At 45.5% G+C, this 23436-nt stretch overlaps 1 protein-coding gene across 1 annotated transcript in view; it reads right to left on the bottom strand.

The window, feature by feature from the left end:
- The window catches only part of LOC127294323 (uncharacterized), a 59886-nt gene that overhangs the window by 22762 nt on the left and 13688 nt on the right, over positions 1-23436 (bottom strand). The window lies entirely within an intron of this gene.

The following is a 23436-nucleotide window of genomic DNA, read 5'->3' as shown; positions in this document are numbered from 1 at the left end:
GTGAGGTGGGCGACATGGGTGCGGCTGCTCCGGCGAGCTATCGAGCTAGGCGAGGGCGCAGGTGTGTTCGTGGCGTCGCCACGGTCCTCTGGGTGGCGACAGCTTGGTCGGGGAGGGCCTGGCGGTGTCGCGTTTCTTCCATGTCCGTCGCGTCCGCGGCGGACCAGGGTTGGCTTCTCCGGCGACGGCGGGTGCGGGTCGTGGTCGAGAGCGTGTCCAACGGCGTCGCGGTGTCGAGTGCGTGCTCAAGGCGCTCGCAGGGGGTCCAGGGCGTGGGCGAGGTGGCTGCGCGGCGCGTGGCCAGTGCGCGTCCATGGCGCGCATGGTCGCGACGCGAGCGGCATGCCGGGCGATTTTGGGCGCGTGATCTCCGGCGAGCTACGGCGTCTACCTCGACAATGGCCGGTGCTAGGTGGCGTAGGGGATGCTGTGGCACACGGTGGCGAGGTGGCCAGGGCAGGGGTGCAAGGATGAGAGGGGGAGAAGAACATGGCCGGCATGGGCCGGCATGGCCATGTCTTTGCTTGTTCTCTCTCTCTCCCTAGGGTTCCTATGCTGGTGTTAGTGAGAGAGGGAACCAGGGGACAATTTAGAATAGGTTGGGGTAGATTAGAGCTAGGTAGATCACTATTTGCAATAGTTGCAAATAGTGCCCAATTTTGGAATTCACAAAATTGTCCAAATTTGAAATAATTCAAATGGTGAATGTTTTTGAAATGTGAGTGTTGAATTAAGTTGTATTTGACCAGAGGTGATTTGAGGTGGTGGTGGAAAGGTTTGAATTCAAGAATTGGCCCAAAATGGCTAAGTGAGGAATGTTGAATATGTTAAAAAGTTAAGACTTTGGATGAGCATAGCTAATGATCCAAGATGAATTTGGCATGGTGATCTTCATCAAAGTTGTTCACCTTGATGTTGACTTTGAAATGGTGCAAAGAGTTAGCAAGAATTGGTTTGGGAAAAATGAATGGCAATGGCTCAAAGTGGTGATCAGACTAGAATTGTCAAAATTGACCATTATCATATGTGAGTTGGATTTGTGTTTGAATTTCATTTGAATTGTGACACTTTGATTCCAAAAGTTGTAATAAGTGTTTAATAACATTACTCAACTAATGGTGAAGACCAAATAGGTCTAGGGTCAAAATTTATAAAAATGCCATAGGGCATATGTGAGGGTTTTTAGGGTTTTGCATTTTATGGATTTTCTTCCTCTTTGATTTATTTGGTTGGTGATCTTCATATGATCACACTAGGGTTTTAGAGCATATCAAATAAAAGTAAAAGCAATCATCATGGCATATCACTCAAATGCACAAGTCCTATGCATGGTACTATATGCAAATAGAAAAGTTTTTGTTGGTTTGAAATTTTGCTTTCTGGAATTCTCTAACTTTCTTTTTATTGAAATTTGGGGTGTTACAAACCCTTCCCCCTTACAAAAGATCTCGTCCCGAGATCGAAAAGAAAGTTAGGTACTAAAGAGATCTGGGTACTCCTTCTTCATGAAGTCTTCGCGTTCCCATGTGGCTTCATCCTCGGTATGATTGCTCCATTGGATCTTCAGAAACTTGATGCTTCGGGTGCGGGTGGTTCGGTAGGCTTCTTCCAGGATGCGAATCGGCACTTCGCGGTAAGTCAGATCCTTGTTGATATCCACTGATCTGTGATCGATGTTCTTGAACACTTCGGTCTTCTCCGGGACTTCAAGGCACTTCCGGAGAAGTGAGATGTGAAACACGTCGTGCACCGCCGACATTTCTTCAGGCAACTCTAGTTGATAAGATACTTCACCTCGGCGGCTAAGGAATTGGAAAGGTCCGACATAGCGGGGTGCAAGCTTTCCTTTCAGTTGGAACCTTTGCATTCCTTTCAAGGGGGATACTTTGAGATAGACGAAGTCTCCGATCTCAAAGGTCATCTCCCGACGTCTCTTGTCAGCGTAGCTCTTCTGTCTGGATTGCGCAGTCTTGAGGTACTCGCGGATCTTGTGGACTTTCTCTTCGGCTTCACGAAGAACGTCTGGGCCGAAAACTTGGCTCTCTCCGACTTCTGACTAGTTCAGGGGGGTACGGCACTTCCTTTCGTACAAGGCTTCGAAGGGGGCCATCTGTAGGCTGGCTTGGTAACTATTGTTGTAAGAGAATTCTGCGTAAGGTAGGCAGTCTTCCCACTTGGATCCGTATTCCAGTACGCATGCTCTAAGCATGTCTTCCAAAGATCTGGTTTACTCTCTCAGTCTGTCCGTCGGTCTGAGGGTGATAGGCGGTGCTGAAATTTAGGCGGGTGCCTAGTCCTTCATGCACTTTCTGCCAGAACCTTGAGGTGAACTGTGATCCTCTATCTGACACTATCGATTTGGGGGTTCCGTGTAGAGCGACTATTCTGGAGATGTAGAGTTCAGCTAACTTGGGGCCTTGATAGGTAGTTTTGACGGCGATGAAATGGGCGACTTTGGTCAATCTATCAACCACTACCCATATTGAATCATTGCCTTTGCTGGATTTGGGCAGTCCGGTGATAAAGTCCATTCCTACGGAGTCCCATTTCCATTCTGGAATCTGGAGGGGTTGTAACAGTCCGGCGGGTCGTTGATGTTCTGCCTTGACTCTCTGACAGATGTCACACTTAGCGATATAGCTACCGATCTCTCTCTTCATTCCGTGCCACCAAAATTGTTCTTTCAGGTCCTGGTACATCTTGGTACCTCCGGGGTGGATTGAATAAAGGGTGTCATGGGCTTCTTGCAGAATGACTTGTTTCAAGTTAGAGTCCGATGGTACGCAGAGACGTTCTTTGTACCAAAGCACTTCGGCTTCGTCTACGGTGAATCCGGGGGCTTTTCCTGCGGCTATCTGTTTCTTGATTCCGTCAATGCTAGCGTTGTCCTTCTGGGCTTCCTTGATTTGACCAACCAAGGTGGGTTGCAGTTCGATGCTGGCTAGGAATCCTTCACTAACAAGTTCAAGTCTGAACTGTTCAAACTCTTGGTGCAAGCTGGGCTGTTCGGTTGCGAGCATGGAGTTCAACTGGCACGGCAGTTGACTCAAAGCATCCGCTACCACATTGGCCTTGCCGGGGTGGTAGTGAATCTCCATGTCGTAATCCTTGATCAATTCGATCCATTGGCGTTGTCTCATGTTCAACTCTTTCTGGGTGAATATGTATTTGAGGCTTTTGTGGTCGGAGTAGATCTCGCATCGATTACCCATGAGGTAATGACGCCAAACTTTCAAGGCTAAGACCACGGCTGCAAGCTCGAGGTCATGGGTTGGTTAGTTCTGTTCATGTTGCTTGAGTTGTCTTGAAAGGTAGGATACAACCTTGCCTTCTTGCATAAGTACGCATCCAAGTCCAGTCTTGGAGGCGTCGCAATATACGTCAAATGGCTTTGCGATATCTGGCATGATCAGGATTGGGGCTGTTGTCAGTCTACTCTTGAGTTGTTGAAAGCTCTCTTCGCATTTGTCGGTCCACTCAAACTTTCTGTCCTTTTTCAGCAGTTGGGTCATTGGTCGAGCGATGCTCGAAAAACCTTCTACAAATCTGTGGTAATATCCGGCTAATCCAAGAAAAGCGCGGACCTCGGTTTGTGTGGTTGGGGCTTGCCATTCCATAACAGTTTTGATTTTGGCGGGATCTACGGCAATTCCTCCTGCAGACAAGACGTGTCCGAGGAATCCAACTTCTTCCAGCCAAAAATCACACTTGCTAAACTTGGCATACAACTTGTGCTGTCTAAGGGTTTCTAGGACAATCTCCAAATGTTGTTCATGTTCCTCTTCGGACTTGGAGTATACGAGAATGTCGTCGATGAATACAACGACAAACTTGTCCAAAAAGTTCATGAAGATCTTATTCATGAGATTCATGAAATAAGCGGGGGCATTGGTCAGTCCAAACGACATGACGTTGTACTCATACAACCCATATCTGGTGGTAAAGGCAGTTTTTGGAATGTCGGTGGCTCGAATCTTCAGTTGGTGGTATCCAGTTCTAAGATCAATCTTGGAGAAAACTCGGGATCCGGTGAGTTGGTCAAACAAGTCTTCGATCTTGGGTAAGGGGTATTTGTTTTTGATGGTGACATCGTTAAGCTTACGATAGTCCGTGCATAAACGATTTGCACCATCCTTCTTGTCGACAAACAAGACGGGGGATCTCCAGGGGGATGCACTTGGTCTAATCAAACCTTTGGCTAACATGTCATCTATTTGCTTCTTCAGCTCCACAAGCTCGGTTGCGTTCATGCTGTAGGCTCTCTGGGCGATGGGTCCAGTTCCGGGGATTAACTCGATGATAAACTCGATATCCCGATCCGGGGGCATACCGGGTAGATCATCCGGAAACACATCAGGGTAGCGACAAACGACCCTGATTTGATCCAGAGTTGGCTTGGATACACTTTGGTTGCAGGTGAATTTTCTGGGTAGTTTTTCAGAGACGTGCTCAACTACGATACCGGTGCTGCTAGTCATGGTTATGGCTTTCTTGGCACAGTCTATCAATCCATTGTGCTTGGACATCCAGTCCATTCCTAGGACAACTTCCAAACCTTTGGTTCCAAGTACGATTAGATTTGCAAAGAAATCTACATCATGGATTTTGATTGGCACATTTTTACAAAATTTTCTGGCTTTGGTGGTTGATCCGGGGATTGGGACTATCATAACATGCTTCAAACTGAGGGGTTGAATTTTACTTGTTGATGCAAAGTCTTCGGTGACAAAGGAATGAGATGCTCCGGAATCAAACAACACTCTAGCAGGGATGTGGTTGACAGAAAACATACCCAGCACAACATCTGGTGCTTCCTGGGCTTCTTCGGCGTTCATGTGGTAGAGGCGGCCGTTGCGGTTGTTGGGGTTATTGGGGGCGAACTTCTTGCCGGTGGAGACACGGCGTTGCTGCTGGGCAGGTGCAGCGGTGTTGCCGGCGAGCTTGGCAAGACGCTTGGGACACTCGTTGGAGTAGTGCCCCACTACACCACACTCATAACAAGTGATAGTGGTCTTGTCCTGCTTGTTCGCAATGGGAACGGCATTGCTTCCGGTTCTGGGAGCGGTGTTGGTGTTGGTGTTGTTGTTGTTAGGGGCTCGGGGTGGAGCGCGGTTGTAGTTGTTGTTGTTGTAGTTGTTGTTGTAGCCTCCTGGCTTGGAGTTTCCTCCACTCCGGTTCTGATAACCGGGGCGAGAGTTCTGCATCTGGGGTTTGTTGTTTCTCGGAGTGAAACCTCCGCTTGAGCTAGGGCGAAACTTCTGGGGGTGGCTTGATCCACTCTGATTGGCCATGCGGCGCTTGCGGTTCTCATTGGCTTGGTTTAACTTGCCCTCCATCTAGATGGCGGAGTCAACAAGGGCTTCGAGGTCGGCGAAGGGGATGTTGACGAGGACAGTCTGCATCTCATCATGCAGTCCGTTCAGGAATCTCTCCTTCCTCTTCTCAACGGTGTCGGTCTCATCAGGGGCATACCTTGACAAAGTGAGAAACTTGTCGCGGTATTCAACCACCGTCATGCGACCTTGTTTCAACTCACGGAATTCATCCCTCATCTTCTTGATAAGACCCGGGGGTACATGGTACTTGCTGAACTTGAGTTTGAAATCCTCCCAAGTCATGAATTGACCTCCGTTCATGGCACGGGTGCTTGTCCACCAAGCGCGGGCTGGTCCAGCGAGATAGTGAGTGGCGAACAAGACTTTCTCATTGGCTTCCACTCCAGCTACCTCCAGATTGTTCTCCATAGTCTGGAGCCAATCGTCGGCGTCGAGGGGCTCCTCGGTCTTGCTAAACACCGGGAGGTTGGTGTTTTGGAAGTTCTTGAGCTTGGATCCGGGGTGGTCATGATTTCCATGGCCTTGGTTGGCGATGTTCTGCAAGGCGATGAGGTTGGCTTGGCGTTCGGCTCTTTCGGTTTCCCGGTCTGCAAGCATGGTTTGCAGAAGTTGCAGCATTGCGTCGTTGGTGCGATTCGGAGGGGCCATCTGAAGATGTAGGAGATTATGAGATAAGAGGGAACATTCTATGGTTCATTTTGGTTAAGTTTGAAAAACATTTGAAAACTTGTAATCTTTTCATAACAAACATAACATTCATTCATTCATGCAACACATAGTACAAACTACACACATACTCCAATGGTTTTAAGAACCATTCTCATGCTACGATACAAGGGACGGGATACAACTCACACCTACTATAAGTGAACTAGTGCAACTACTCCTCATCATCGACATCGATCGGGACGTAGTCGTCGGGTCCTGCCTCCAGGAACTCGTAGTCCTCCTCCTCGGTGTTCTCGTCCTCCTCAAAGTCGTTGTCGTCGCTCAGGAAGGCGTCTCCTCCCTGAATGTCGATGCCTCCATTGTCATCCTCCAGCTGACGAATCTGATCCTCCTGGGCCTTGACAGTGGCCTCAAGTGACGCGATCCGGGCGCGAAGGCGACGAATCGTAGCATCCTTCTTGGCACGCTGCTGGCGAAGGCTCTTGCGGTCTTTGTTGAGTAGCTTGATCGCCTCACCCTGCTCGGTGATGTGAGCATGGGTCTGGTTCGCGTAAGCGCGAGTGGCGTCGAGGTCCCTCTGAGTCTGGTAGAGCATGAAGTCCAGGTGCTCAGCATGGTGCCTCAACTCCGGGTGCGGCTGCAGCTCCATGGGCACTCCCGCAGCATCACGCCTCACAAGGTGGGCGTAGCGAGAGGCGAGGATGCTCACCACGTTCTGTCCACAGAGGCGCGCAAGTGCCTCCTGTAGGCCACGTGCGAGTCCGTCGAGCCAGTTGCTCTCGCGGAAGGAGAAGAGGATCCTCTCCGAAGTGGGAGGCTCCATCTTGCCCCTCAAGTCGGCAGTGATCACCCACTGCAACTCTCCTCCGGGCGTGTCGTCCAGCTGAACCCCGTGGAACTCGGGGTGTGGGCGCCCAAGGAAGTCAGAGAGGGCGTTGAGGTCGTGCTCGAAGATCAAGCTTCCTCCGTTCCCAAGCTGGTAAAACTTGGTGTTGATGGGTTCATTCAGCGTCATCTGAAAGAGAATTGGATGAGTAAGTTAGAGAGTGCAAAGTGTGGCAAAGTTTTAAGTTGATTCAAATAAGATAGACATGATTCGTCAAATTTTGGCAAAGTCTCAAAGACAAGAGTGTAGTAAATTTTCACAAATAGTTTCTTTCATTTGCTTTCAAAGTTAAGGTTTTCAGAACGCCCATTCTAACTAAGGTCTTCTAAGGTCAAACAATGGCTCTGATACCAACTTGTCAACACCCGGATTTTTAAGTCCGAATGCCTATTATGTCATACATCGCAATCCCAGGAATATTGTTGTTGCGAGGCATAATAGTTAAGTATCACAGTCATCATTCATTACAAACCATAAGTCTTACAAATTGGAATCACATGATCCATATTACACGAATAGTTGATCTATTGATCAACGAACAAACACAAGTTCATAGTTCAACATAGCGGAAGCGTAAGATACAAGGACTCTTTAGTCCACAGGCCAACGCTTGACGTCGGAAGGCGCTTAGTTGTCGTAGGCGTCCTGCTGGTCATCTCCTTGGTCATCTTCATACTCTGGCCATTTGAATAGCCAGGGACAAAGCCGTGAGTACATTGAGTACTCGCAAACTAATACTAATGTAAGTGCTAGACATTCTAGTATGGTTTACTAAGCTCTAGTTTATTTGCATAAAGCTAGTTTTAGTTCACAAAGTTTGAGAAAAGCTTATTCAAGTGCTAACTAACTCAAGTGGGAACATTAGTGTCATTCCCACCATTCAAGTGGTGATTTCAATTCAATTCACCACAAGTCATTTCACCATCATCCTTTTCAACATCATTTTCAAAGATATGACATCGGAAACTGTATGGCCTTTCCAACCGTCCGTAACCGTGGACGCGGCTATTCGAATAGGTTTACACTCTGCAGAGGTTGCACACTTGTGCCACAACATTTGATTTCATCCGTCGGGATTTCCCCGAATCATCATAACACAGTACGCGGATCATCAACCATAACCTTTCACTTACGAGTTCTAGTATGAGCACCTCTCCCCATGAGCTTGGCCTCCCAGTGAAGACCAACTGTCAACCTGGGAACTGCACAGGGCTTGGGCCGGACATTCACCTCATTTCGCATCATATCACATCATTTCTTTTGTTGTAGAGGCAGCTTTCGGCATAACCCCGATGACGCTTGTTTAGAGGGAACCCATACTAAGACGCATAAACTTCCAGTTAAGCCCTACCCATAATCAGGTATTGTGGGGGTACTTAATAATTGGAAAGGTATCGCATTCAAACCAACATCATTGTTTTATCAAAAATCACCATCTTCTCTTGTTCACATTCACCTTCAAAAATCATTCAATGGAATGCATCTGCATTTCAAGGTTTCAAAATCACTTCAAATTCACATTGTTCCCATCTAGAGTAGTCAAGTTTTAATTCATTAGCACTAGCTCTAATTCATGAGGGGTGCTAACTTGCTTTGCTTGGAGAAGACTAACTCACTACTCTAGTAATCAACTTGTACTTTGACCAAAGTTAACTATAAAAGTAACTCATTTAGAAAACAAGTAAAAACTTGTAAAGTAAAAACTTGGGATGGATTCATATAAGAAAAGATAAGGAACATGGTGCCTTGCCCCAAGGGGCTTTGCACTTTGCAAGAATATTAGCTTGCCTTGGTAGTTCTCAAACTGTTCCTCCTCCTCCTCTTGGTAGCAACCTTCTTCTTCGGCGTATTCTCCGGTGCTACCGTCTAAATTTGAATACGAGTATAATTACTCACTAATTGAATGGCTATTCCATACATCACATATAACACACAAACTATTCTATGCACACAAAATAATCTACTTAGGTGCATGGGTTGTGGGGGTTAAATAGGATTCACTTCTTTGCATTTCATATGTAAATGATAGTTTCCATAGGGTTCTTGAGAAATAATTTCCTCTCATTAAAATCTTCTTAAGATTTAATTTCTCAAACAATCATGTATGAACTCATATTGACCTAAGTCAAATGTTCATCATCATCATTTGTGAAAAGGATTTAAATGAGGTAGATCACCTCATACTATTTAAATAACACTACATTTGATTTAAATCTCAAGTAATTCATATAAGAGAGTTTGGAACCAGGGGTCCAAACATCCCATGAATTCATGTGAGACAAGTTTAAATGAAGTGTAGGACTCCACAAAATTTACTTTAATAGTTTTGGACAATATCAACTAGTTAAACTAGCCATATCATCCATTAATTAAACTATGGCATGATCATGCAAAGTGACCACACCATTTTATTGCATAAACAATTAGTGTAAGTCAAAGGTGAGCTATTAGAGTTGGAATGAACTTAATATCTATTTTGGTTGATTTTTAAGAATTATTTGAATAGGGAAAAGTCCCTGTCTTGTTATTTTTATCACATTTATTCTACAAAGAATCTGGCCATGAGGCCAGTGGCATTGGCTAGATAATTTCTCTGGCTTTCCAACCATATAAAGTTCATCAAATTTGGTTGAGCCAATTTAAATCTATTGAATTTTCAAAGTGGAGGCAGTATTCAAATTCATTTGCAATTTATTAAACCTAGTTTGAATTAAAAGGCCGGCGGGAAAAGCTAGTTGGGCTCAAAGGGTTAAAAACGGCCCAAGGCCAGCCCAGTCACGGTCCAGTGCCGCGCGGGCTGCCTGACAGAGGGTCCCGCCTGTCAGCGAGTGTTAAACGCCGAAGCGGTACGGGCGAGTCTGAGGCATTGGATTAGAACGCGATCAAACGGCTGTGGTTCATCGTCCCGCCGGCGAGAGGGGAGTTCACCGGCGGCTCAGGTAGGGGGTCGGAGAGCTCACCGTGGCTCCAGCTAGGGTTGGCAAGGTGCGCGATGAAGGTGTGGACGACGGCGAGTCGACTGGTACCGGCGGCTCGTCCTGGGGTGGCTCCAATCGACGGCGGCGTCCACCAGGTACTGGCAGCTCCGAGCTTCAAATTGGAGCAGCTCCGGCGATGATCGAGCGAGTGGAGTGGTTGTGGCGAAGCAGTGAGAGGTGGGGAGTGAGCTGGTGTGGTTGGTTCGGTCCAGGGAACCTCCTATTTATAGAATCGAGAGAGGGTTGCGGGGCAGTGAGGTGGGCGACATGGGCGCGGCTGCTCCGGCGAGCTATCGAGCTAGGCGAGGGCGCAGGTGTGTTCGTGGCGTCGCCACGGTCCTCTGGGTGGCGACAGCTTGGTCGGGGAGGGCCTGGCGGTGTCGCGTTTCTTCCATGTCCGTCGCGTCCGCGGCGGACCAGGGTTGGCTTCTCCGGTGACGGCGGGTGCGGGTCGTGGTCGAGAGCGTGTCCAACGGCGTCGCGGTGTCGAGTGCGTGCTCAAGGCGCTCGCAGGGGGTCCAGGGCGTGGGCGAGGTGGCTGCGCGGCGCGTGGCCAGTGCGCGTCCATGGCGCGCATGGTCGCGACGCGAGCGGCATGCCGGGCGATTTTGGGCGCGCGATCTCCGGCGAGCTACGGCGTCTACCTCGACAATGGCTGGTGCTAGGTGGCGTAGGGGATGCTGTGGCACACGGTGGCGAGGTGGCCAGGGCAGGGGTGCAAGGATGAGAGGGGGAGAAGAACATGGCCGGCATGGGCCGGCATGGCCATGTCTTTGCTTGTTCTCTCTCTCTCCCTAGGGTTCCTATGCTGGTGTTAGTGAGAGAGGGAACCAGGGGACAATTTAGAATAGGTTGGGGTAGATTAGAGCTAGGTAGATCACTATTTGCAATAGTTGCAAATAGTGCCCAATTTTGGAATTTACAAAATTGTCTAAATTTGAAATAATTCAAATGGTGAATGTGTTTGAAAAGTGAGTGTTGATATAAGTTGTATTTGACCAGAGGTGATTTGAGGTGGTGGTGGAATTGTTAGAATTCAAAAATTGGCCAAAATGGCTAAGTGGGGAATGTTGCATATGTTAAAAAGTTAAGACTTTGGATGAGCATTGCTCATGATCAAAGATGAATTTGGCATGGTGATCTTCATCAAAGTTGTTCACCTTGATGTTGACTTTGAAATGTTGCAAAGAGTTAGCAAGAATTGGTTTGGGAAAAATGAATGGAAATGGCTCAAAGTGGTGATCAGACTAGAATTGTCAAAATTGACCATTATCATATGTGAGTTGGATTTGTGTTTGAATTTCATTTGAATTGTGACACTTTGATTCCAAAAGTTGTAATAAGTGTTTAATAACATTACTCAACTAATGGTGAAGACCAAATAGGTCTAGGGTCAAAATTTATAAAAATGCCATAGGGCATATGTGAGGGTTTTTAGGGTTTTGCATTTTATGGATTTTCTTCCTCTTTGATTTATTTGGTTGGTGATCTTCATATGATCACACTAGGGTTTTAGAGCATATCAAATACAAGTAAAAGCAATCATCATGGCATATCACTCAAATGCACAAGTCCTATGCATGGTACTATATGCAAATAGAAAAGTTTTTGTTGGTTTGAAATTTTGCTTTCTGGAATTCTCTAACTTTCTTTTTATTGAAATTTGGGGTGTTACACTTTGGGAGCATTGAGTAAATCTATTTGGTTTTGGCAAACTTAGCATTGGTCAATAGTAACAACACTTTGAGTTTAAGTAGAAAAGATAAAATACATGTAGATATGTTATTTCATTATCTTTCTTTCTTGTTAGCTATGAGCTTAGTATTCTGAAGTTAAAATTGTTTGTGCTTACAAGGAAGATGCATGATTGGTTCTATCACATGTATATTTGTTTGTTTCCCTCAACTCTTATGCTTGCTAATCAACCTTGCTAGCCAAATACCTGTACTGAGAGGGAATGCTTCTCGAGCATCCAAACTCTTAAACCAAACCTATGCCATCAGTGTCCACCATAACTACCTATTATTGGTATTTTGCGCCATTCCAAGTAAATACTTCATGTGCTACCTTTAAACAATTCAAAAGTTATCATCCCATATTTGTGTCAATGTTTTATAGCTCATGAGGAAGTATGTGGTGTTTTATTTTTCAATCTTGTTGGGCAGCTTTCACTAATGGACTAGTGGCTTCATCCACTTATCCTATAATTTTGCAAAAAGAGCTGGCAACGGGGTTCCCAGCCCCAATTAATTAACTCTCATTAATAATCCTCTTCACATGTTTTGCTCTGATTCATCAGTAAGCAACTTAATTTTGCAATAGACACTCCTCCATGGTATGTGAAATGTTGGAAGGCACCCGAGGATTCGGTTAGCCATGGCTTGAGAAAGCAAAGGTTGGGAGGAGTGTAATCCTTAAATAAACTAAAGTACATGTGTAAACCAAAGAGAAGAGGGATGATCTACCTTGCTGGTAGAGATAACGTCCTTCATGGGAGCCGCTCTTTGGAAGTCTGTTTGGCAAGGGGGTTAGAGTGCCCACTGCCATTCATTGACAACAACAAACACCTCTCAAAACTTTACTTTTATGCTCTCTATACGATTTCAAAACTTGAAAAGTTCTAGCACATGATTTAATCCCTGCTTCCCTCTGTGAAGGGCCTATCTTTTACTTTCATGTTGAGTCAGTAAACCTATTTCCCTCCATCTTAAGCAAGCAATTGAGTTGTTGTGATCCAACCATCTATATTGTGATTTATTTAATCATGCCTTTTATTCTTCCTTGTTCAGTACAAGTTTTATCTAAATGAATATAGCTTTGAAGGTTATCGATGATTATGAGGAGATAATTATGATTAAGTATGCAAGTTTTGCTATAAGCTTTAATATAAGAGCGCTGCTCGATAAATAAGTACAATCTGTTAACTGTTCTTTGACCAAGAACGAAGTTTGCCATCACCAATTATGATTTCCTATGCACTTTTATTTGTGATTTCTTTTTACTTGTTTCAAGTTGAATCATATTGGGAAGTTGTTTACTAGAATGTCTTGTGTGAATTAATATGATGCTTCTTGTCCGTATTTTATTTATCGACTCTTCACTCCATAAACATGTGGTCTTGTTTACTGAGTTCAGTTTCGCTTGGGGACAAGCGAAGTCTAAGCTTGGGGGGAGTTGATACGTCCATTTTGCATCACTATTTTATATCATAATTTACTGTTATTCATTGATATATTTCATATTTAGAGATGATACTTATGTTACTTCATCTATTTTGCATGTTTCATGATTATTGGAGGATCATTCACCGGAGTCAGGATTCTGCTGGAAAAAGCACCATCAGAATGCAATATTTCTGGAGATCAATAATTGACGGAAATTACACCGAAGATCTTATTCTTCCAGAAGAATGAGCCAGCCAAAAGGAGGAGCCGGGGAGGGCCGCCATGGCCCCCCCATAGGCCGGCGCGGGCCCTGGCCTGGCCGCGCCGCCTTGTGGGGAGGGGGCCCACAGCCCCCTTCGGCCGCCTCTCTTTTGCGTACTTCTTCTCCCCGAAAACCTAAGCTCCAGAGAATAATCGCGAAGAGACACAGCCACCTCTGCGGGGCGGAAAACACCAGAGAGAAAAGAGCTCTCCGGCAGGCTGAAATCCGCCGGGGAAATTCCCTCCCGGAGGGGGAAATCGACGCCACCGTCACCACCATCGAGCTGGACTTCATTGGGATCATCATCACCATCAACTCCACCATCGTCACCGCCATCTCCACCGCTGCACCTCGTCACCGCTGTAACATTTAGGGTTGAATCTTGATTGTTTGGTAGGGGAAACTCTCCCGGTATTGATTACTCCTTGTTATTGATGCTATTGAGTGAAACTATTGAACCAAGGTTTATGTTCAGATTGTTATTCATCATCATATCACCTCTGATCATGTTCCATATGATGTCTCGTGAGTAGTTCGTTTAGTTCTTGAGGACATGGGTGAAGTCTAAATGTTAGTAGTGAACTATGTTGATTAATATTCAATGGTTTGATATTTAACTTGTGGTGTTATTCTTCTAGTGGTGTCATGTGAACGTCGACTACATGATACTTCACCTTTATGGGCCTAGGGGAATACATCTTGTATTCATTTGCTAATTGCGGGGTTGCCGGAGTGACAGCAACCTGAACCCCCGTTGGTATATCGATGCAGGAGGGATAGCAGGATCTCAGAGTTTAAGGCTGTGGTTAGATTTATCTTAATTACTTTCTTGTATTTGCGGATGCTTGCAAGGGGTATAATTACAAGTATGTATTAGTCCTAGGAAGGGCGGTGCATTAGCATAGGTTCACCCACACAACACTTATCAAAACAATGAAGATTAATCAGCTATATGAAGCGAAAGCACTAGACTAAATTCCCGTGTGTCCTCAAGAACGTTTGGTCATTATAAGTAAACAAACCGGCTTGTCCTTTGTGCTAAAAAGGATTGGGCCACTCGCTGCAACTATTACTCTCGCATTTTATTTACTTGTACTTTATTTATCTGCAATATCAAAACCCCCTGCATACTTGTCTGTGAGCATTTACAGTGAATTCTTCATCGAAACTGCTTGTCAACACCTTCTGCTCCTCGTTGGGTTCGACACTCTTATTTATCGAAAGTACTACGATACACCCCCTATACTTGTGGGTCATCAATCCCTCCTCCGAGGTACCTCGCTAGGACAGGCCTCGTCAAGTTCTTCATCATCCCAATCGGCAGTATACACATGTTCATCGGCGAGACCGTCGATTCCGACGGAAACGCACTGGTAAGTACTGCAGCTACGACCGCCGCTGAGCTGGACACAGCTGCAAAGATCCGATCTGAGTTGCTGGAGCTTCCTAAGGAAGATTCCGCCTTAGATCTGAAAATTCCAAATCCTAATTTTGGTAGTCGGATCCGCACCTACTTTTCGGGTAGTCGGATCCACACAGGTATTTTGGTACCCGGATCCATACCTATTTTTGATTGTCGGATCCGCACCTAATTGTTGGTAGCCGGATCTGCACCTACATTTTTTGGCGATAGGATCCTCACCTACAGAACCACCGCGATAATCAATCTCGGACCGGCTAAAATCCGCAGGAACCGCCGTTGAGCTGGACACGTTCGCAGAAGATGGATCCAGGTAGGAATTCTCTCAGGAGTTTTCTACCATCAGCTTGCATCGATGGAGGAGTCTTGGCATGCGTAGCTGAGCGGCGGTGGTGACATCCTCGAGGCGGCGCTTGGGAGGATCGGGCAGAGTGGCGGTTCATGCGTCCATGTCATCATGTGGGGTGAGAGGCAAAGAGGGAAGGGGCGGTGGATCGTGAGGCAGAGAGGCGAGGGGACGCTAGGGCGCTAGATGATTGGCGGAGCCGACATCATGGGTGGAGCCGGCGCGTCGTCTGTGCGGGCGTGGAGAGAATCATACATGAAGACCAACTACCAGGTGCGTGCGTGTGACCTGATCGATCCCCATCCATCCACTTTTTGGTCAGAAACCAGGCCAGATCACCTCCCTCTATTAATTCAAAAATAAAGTCACGAGCTAATGGGTTAGCTCGGGCCGAGCGAGACGAGCTTTCAGCCTGCCGCGGTCCAGAAAAACAGGCTTGACTCGGGCTGTCTCTTACGCGGGCCGAGCTCAACTGGGGCGAGCCGAAAGAAGCTCGGGCCGAGCCAAAAACTCGGTATGTACGTCCATCCTTACCGTCGTCCACACCGCTCACGGACGGTGCACTGCCCCGCACCTCGCCGCCCCACCCTGCCCCAAGCTCCCTCTCCGCCAGTTCGACACTGCTCCGGCTATCCCTCTAAGTCCGCAAGATGCCTCATCCTCTCCGGCACCCCCTCCCCACCCTGCACCCTAAGTTTCTTTGCTCCCCTCCACCGCCTCCATCGCGGCCGCGCCGTCGGTGGCTCCAGGTCGCACCTCCTTCACCAGGAAAGAAGAGACAGGAGATAAGGGAAGGAAGACACTGCACGAATCACGATGCTTGATCTAATAGTGGAAAAAGTGATTGAGCCCTAAGCTAATCCTCAATAGCTGATAATTAGCAAACCCAATATTAAATATAAATACACTGCCTAGTCTCTTTTCATGAGTTCTTATTTTCTGTTCAATTGGCTAGTGCAGCAATCTTTCATGGTATTAGAGCCAAAAGGTCAGTTCAAGACTCTGCTCACGTAGTTAAAAAAAAGGATTCTGAGACCAACACCAAACTCACGCTAAGGACTAAAATAGCCTAAAATAGCCTAGATGCGAAGGAGAGTGTTGAATATATTTTTATTAGTTGGAATTTTTGGTTCAATTAGCTAGTGGAGCGATCTTTCACCCGAATCTATCCAGCGATCGGCGGTTATGAATCCAAGAGGAAAACTACTCTACATATACCCCATTTACATATCAAAAGATCGCCCCTTACAGTGGAACGACAAACTAATCCAAGCCCCCAACTAGATAAGATCGATGGGACCTCGAAACATGGGCAGGCAGCCGATGACGGGCATGGACGACGTCCAGAGGCACGCAATCCATCGAGATCCGAAGATACTAGAGAGGAAGAAGGCCAAGAAAGACTGTTGCACCACCTCCATCACCTGGACCTATATCATCGGGGTCTCCTTGTGCCTGACCGCCCTCGTAGCAGTCTACCATCTCAACGCGCATTGCTATGTTGCGATAGAGTAGACTCCGTCTCCGGCCTCGACGATCCAGCGTCTGGTCTCTCCTTCAACCTCACCCTTGGCGTCGGCTCATGGAGCTACGGGTACGAGGCCTGCATCAAACCCGGCACGAACCTCGAGGTCTCCTACCATGGTTTCCAGCTCGCCGCAAGTGAGGCCGAGGTGGAGCAGCTCTGTGCCGGGCCGATGAAGATGGCCGACCAGCGCATTGTCGCGAGGGTGACCTGGATGCCCGTGGGGCAAGTGCTGGAGGGCCTCACCGCCGACATGAAGCAAGGGGATCTGGTGTACGACATCACGCTGCACCTCCCGGCAGGGTCCTACAGCGTGCTAAGCAGGGAGAATTGGGTGATGGAGTGCGGGGGCAAGCGGGTCGGCGCCGCATGGTGCCATGCCCCCAACCAGATGCCTAGGATAGCTAGCTGGCTAGGACATTAATGCCTAGATGACGAAGCTTTCGACTCAACGATCGGTAGAAAAAGGAAGTTCTACTAGCATGTAGCTGTTGCGTCGACGAGCGCGTGTGGCGGACCCAAGGTTTGCCGACCGCCCTATACCTTGTGTCATGGAGTAATTTATGGTGTTTTGCCAGAAAATCAACAGGTTAAGCACTTCCGTGTGTTGTTTGTCCGAGCTTCAAAAATTGTTTGGGTCAGACTGTAATTTTCTTCTTTGATTTGAATTGTCCGCCGTGTTACGCTCTTGGCTTTTGTTCATCGGTTAGTTTTAACCTAGCTAGTGTACCTCTTGCTACCCTGCATGTCTTAATTCTTAAGCTTACTAGTTGAATGCCCATGCGTTGCTACGAATCCTCGAGTATTTTCCCTTGCAATTAGTGTGCTTAACTGCCAGATCATATCAAGTTGGACTTGCGAGCATAAGAAAAAGCTTGAACCAATTGTCTCGGTGAATAAAACCAATATTTGAAACAACCTGCATAATTCCACCAAAAAATTGTTCTTGCAAAAAAAACGACAAGAAAATAAAATAAGTGTAAATAACAAAAGCTTTAACAACGCTTCTAAAACATGGCTTCATCCTCGTCCATTGGTGGTCATTCTAGTGCCTCCCTAATCACCTTATTGACCATCTCTCGAAATGTGGGTTTCATTATCGATCTCTGGAGATGTCAATATATGCTCCTCATGCTACCTCCACGATGGTGAGTGTACCTTGTGTTTATATGATCTTGCGGCCCACTTTTATAAGATAACATGTCATATCCCTGTTTGTCTCGTGCATTCTTTCCTCAATAACCATGTCATCAAGCACGTGCACATGGGCGTTTCATATAATCAGAATCATGTGGAAGTTTGAATTGAGAAGCGATTTGTAGGCCAAAAAAATCTTGGTGGGTTGCGCATACACCTTGAGAAATTTGTAAGGACTCTTCTTTTGAGATGGCCTTGGTTCGAATGGCGTGACCAAAACAAGCTTTTTTTTACATGGAACTCCACATTCCATTAACATGTATGCATAGCCAAATCGCTAGCCACCAGAACCAATACATCATTCGGAACAACGTCTGGCCAGATCAGGCCTGCACCATAGCCACCCAGGGCCCCTAACGCTGCCATCGCATGCACTACCGAAACAAGATTTAGGTTCGCGTGGATACCCCTTGTGATGAGATAGAAATGAAACTCTTCTACGCATCCACCACTATCATAATTAGCAATGGGAAACTTGCACCTTTTTGGGACTCTCAGTGTCTCAACAGGACAAAACCCAAAGATATTTTCCTTCTCATCTATGAAGCATCCACAAGAAGAGATGGAAAGTCAGTCAAGCCTTCCTCAACAACACTCCAATTGGGAAAATCAAAATGGACACCAAATTCACCGTGCAATACATCTATAAGTACATCCGGCTTTGGGTAGAACTAAACGACATTCACCTAATTGAGGATGCCGAAGACGGCATCATTTGGGACCTCACTACAAATGGGGAATACTCTACGACCTCGATGTACAACACACAATTCTTGGGAGCCACGGTAACAAATTTGAACAAGTTGGTATTGAAGATTTTGGGACATCCAAATGTCAAGTTCTTTGCTTGGTTGGCTCTCCAAAATAGAATTTAGATGTCGGATTGTCCAGAGAGGAGGGGATGGAATAACTGTGGTATTTTTCTGCTTTGCAAGTAAAATCAAGAGACAATGGTGCTTTTTTTCTCCCATTTCCGCTACACCAAGTGGCTTTGGGGAATGGGGAAGAGTTGGCTCGGAATTCCCTCCATCCGCACCCACGAATGGACAAACGATATCTCCCTCAAGGAGTGGTGGACGATGATGCCGAGCAATGCAATAGCTAACCGAAAGACAATGGCTACCCTCAACATGCTTGTGAGTTGGACAATATGAAAGAGCTGAATGCAAGAGTCTTCAATTACAATTCCACACCTCCTACCATCCTCTTTGAGTTCATTAGAGGAGAGGCCAAGCTTTGGATCACCACAGGGTGCAAATTATCTGAGTTATTATGTTATAACCGTAGAGTAATCCCTTAGGACTTTTTTTTGGGTTTGCTTTGTCTTGTCAAGATACTCCTACTTATTAGATAAATGGTGGAAAATGTTTTGTCCCCCTTCCATTTTCTTTGATAAATTACATCAAATCTTTGCACTCGACAAAGATCGTGCAATTAGATATATTACAAGAAAATAGTACCACTGCCACCCTACAATTAGATCTCTAGTTTTAATGAAAAAAAACTATGACAAGGATAGATTGTATCAGCTTATAAAAGTGCAATCCACATAGACAATTAAGTATACCTTCTGCATTAGAAGCTCACTCCATATAAACTTATTATTACAATCATGATAGCTTGTAATAACTCCAATATAAAATACTCCCTCCGTTTCTTTCTAAAGTGCCTATAAATTTTTGACATTTGTTTCACAATATAAGGTTGTAGCTTGGCTTTTTTCAGTTACCCCCTCCACCGGTCAACTCCCACACGACATGCATGAAAAAAAATCCATACAAAATAGGAAACAATTAATTGAGATTCCTAATGCATGACCCCAAATATTGCTTAGATTTAGGAAGCAATGTTTTTCTTTCCTTAATTAAACCTGACTGCACATATATGGAGAGTCAACCAGATAGATTTGTGAGATTTGTTATGGTAAGTTAGGAAGTTATCGATTTCCCTAATTTTAGTACGATCTCAAATCGTTCAGCCAGGGGGTCTTGTGTAAAAAACACTCATGCGCTAATTTCCGTGCCAAAAAACCTATAAGCACTATAGAATGAAACGGAGGGAGTATAAGCTAATCACCTGACAAAAGAAACTATTTTTGCACTTTTATTTGAAGCTAACTAAAACTGAGAGTTTATTAGATTGTATACACATTCATGTGCATTTCAAAGGCGCACCAACATCTCTGTGCCAATAACGCAAAATTGGTTTCCATTTCAATTAAGCTCTAGCAATTCCCGCACACATCAGAAAAGGCACAACCGAGGTGATGAATATTTCAGAAATGTGGTCTGACAATGTGGTCAGTTGGCAACAAATAAGCAGCATGAAAGGAGGAAATAAATGTGATCATGAGGCGACCTAAAATTTTACTGCATAGTTTTCGTTCATGGATCCATACTTTGCACCAACACCAAAGAAAGAAGTAAATAATAGAGAGAAAATTATCCCATATTCAACGTGGACAAATATTTGGCAAATACAAGAGAAGTATAGATATACGACGAAGATAAAGTATACAAAAAAACAATGTTCTCTTCAAAGCAGCAAAAAGACCACCATGCATCATTTTCCTAGTAGATTCTTATTCCTAGGAGATGAACCTGTCGTAGAAGAACAAAACAACTTCCATGACCAAAATCACCACGATTTGGAAAGAAATTTATGTATTTGGTTTTTGCTTTCCAGGTTTTTCTTTGAAGTAGTGGCGTGATAGCGCACTACACGATCACGGAGCCGTCCTCCCTGGCATAGCCAGAAACCACCAGTTCACGCTTGTGCGCCAGCACGAACGTCTCCAACACACTCCTCTCCTCCGAATGCTTGACGGCCGTACCCACGGGTGGCAGGATAGGCTCGGGATCACGATGTCGTCGTTGCTGGCGCTGGGTTGGGCGAGGAGCGAGAGCTTGAGGGAGACCACTTGTTGCACACCGAGCATGCATGGTCTCAAGTATCAACGGATCTTCCAGTCATTCCCCCCGACACTCCACGTAGGCATCCTGATGCAGTCTTAACTGTATCCCAAGGCCGTGGAGGTGGTGCTGAAGCCGTCGATCTTGATTGTCTGTACCGGGCGCACGATGACCTTCGTGGTCGGTTGAACTTGGCGACCCGTAGAGAGCACGCACATAGGTAGGCAGTAACTTCTGATCGGCGAGAAACACACAAGCAAGTTCGTGCGCTGGAAAAAAAATGGTAAGCATAGTGATTGCTTTCCATATATTTTAAATTCTCTGATGGGTATTTGGCTGATTTCTTTCACGTCATCCTGGCGATCCTTTGATTTAGCGATTCTCTCATTAAATTCATATGTTTACTTCCTTAAGTATATGAGGATGCGTACGTGATCCGACGGTGTTGATTCTTCTAATGTTTATCTATTGTTTTCAACGGTTAGGATTGCTCCGATGTTTGATGTCAAAGTACACACCATCTCCAGCTGCAATATAATAGTTAAGATGGTGCTGTGTTTTTTCTTTTGTGAGGCACCCAACCAACAAACGGAAACGCTTTGAAATACATACATACATACACTCACCTCTATGATCACCTTCGAGAGACTAAGTCCGTCAAACTGATCCGACCAGTCTTAAATTAACGAAGTCACCACAAGCGCCCCGCGTCCGTGCCAGCTCGATGAGTCGCACCGCCCTCACCCCTACATTGAACTAATTTTGTGTAGAATTTGTTTAGTTTTGTGTTGTAAAAATTGTAGTAGAATTATTGTAGTAATTTAGTGTATAATTTGTAGTAGAAATTGCAGTAATTTAATGTAGAATTGGTAGTAGATATTTGTGTAGAATTTGTAGGAAAAATCGTAGTAACTTAGTGTAGAATTGGTAGTACATATTTTGTAGAATTGTTTAGTATATAATGTAGAATAGATTTGATAGTAAAATTTATAGAACTGTGTAGTTTATAATATAAAAAAGATTTTATTTACAAATTTATATCATGCAGCAACTATGAATCCGAATTCTCCCTGCGCTCATTATGGCCACGTTACGTGCAATGACGTCAAGATTGTCATTGAGCTTCCTAAAACCTGTACACCCTAACGGTACGTATACTATTGTATGGTAGAAAATTTGGCACAACTGTATACAGAGACATGCCTTCTTGGATTATGTGAACAGGTTATGATAATATATGCTAAAAATATGTGTCTCTAATAATTGAGTTCTTATGTTTTTGTCAGTGGCGCACCTTCTTGGATTATGTGAACAGAGACATTCACACACTAGGATCCTTTGAGATGATTCTAGTTAGGGTACACCCTAAACTCCTATTTCTTCTGTCAAGAAAATTGGTATGTCAAGAATTGGTCTGTCAATGCTTCCTAAGCAGAAATAGTTTTGATTTGCCTCATTAGTGACTTGCACCCTAAACTCCTTCAAAGGCCAAAACTGATATTAATAATGTCCCAATTTAGACGACACAATTTTTTAATGGGTAGAAGGAACTTTATTACACGGGGAGGATTCCATGGCTCTATGGCGTATCGACGACTTATGGTGGAGAGAATTGGGCGACGTTGTGCGGTGGCAGGCAGGTTGGCGGTGCCGCCTCATGGTGCATCTCCCGCAACCAGGACCGTATGTTTTTCTAGACAAGATGAGATCGTTCAAATGCCTATCTTCCTTGATCTTGGTTGGAGTGCCATGTTCTAGAAGGTTCTGTCAGCGAACTCCTATCAGCGCGTTATGTCTGGAGTTTGCTAGATCGGGTGAGAGTCAATCGTGTGCACCCATATTTTTTCCCGACGAATTGGTTCAACATGGAATGGTGAGGAGCTCTCTACTATCTATTGCCTCCATTGGACATGTTTGGTTCTATGGGAAAGTTAGAGGTGGAGAATGTCATGATAGTCAAGATTGGAGGGCTAGTAATGGTGATTTGAGCCTTTGCGGTGATGAGGAACTTGCCCGAAGTTTCGGGGTAGCGGTATGCACGTGGGACGATAACATGAAGGTCAAAGTATTAACTTTAGTTGGTTGTGCGTGACAATGATCTTATTAAAGGCATTGTTTTGAGAGTGGGGACTATCTTCAGTAAGATCTACGATTGGCCGACGACGGCGTGTGTGCACTATTTTCTTCCTGGAGGCGTCGCTTTTGGTGAACTTAGACTTTAGGTGTCGTTTTAGTGGTGCTTGTGTTGCTGCTGGAAGGACTGAAACACTGCGGTGGGACTTTTCGTGTTTTAGTTTCTCTGTTTTTTGGTTGTGTGCATCTGTGATGGCGTGATGCCGTTGTTGCAGAAGCTCGTTGTAATTGGTATTTTCACGATATTACATGTTCTCTTTGTCGAAAAAAATGTTTACCTAGATATCAAGTGACCTTGGTGATTTGTTTAGTGTCAATCTGAGTAATATATATGCCTAGATGAGAAGCTTTGGACTGATTGATCAGTTGCCAAACAAGTGCTCATCACGGATGCGCCGGTGTGGATGCTTGAAGAACTTCAGAAATTGCTAGGGCGTTCTTCTGGGCAGAATCTTATTTTGGGGAAGCTGAATTGGCGCGCTGCAACACTGAAATGGGTTTCAGACTCAGCGGGATATCTCGACCCAACTGCTACAACGCTGTCAGAGGAGTGCGAGAGACGAGAGCAGTTCTGCTGGCCTTGTCGGCATCAAGAGAGTACAACGCGC

This window comes from Lolium perenne, chromosome 4, assembly GCF_019359855.2.
Source record: "Lolium perenne isolate Kyuss_39 chromosome 4, Kyuss_2.0, whole genome shotgun sequence".
Classification (NCBI taxonomy): Eukaryota; Viridiplantae; Streptophyta; class Magnoliopsida; order Poales; family Poaceae; genus Lolium; species Lolium perenne.
This window is presented reverse-complemented; position numbering and strand designations above follow the sequence as displayed.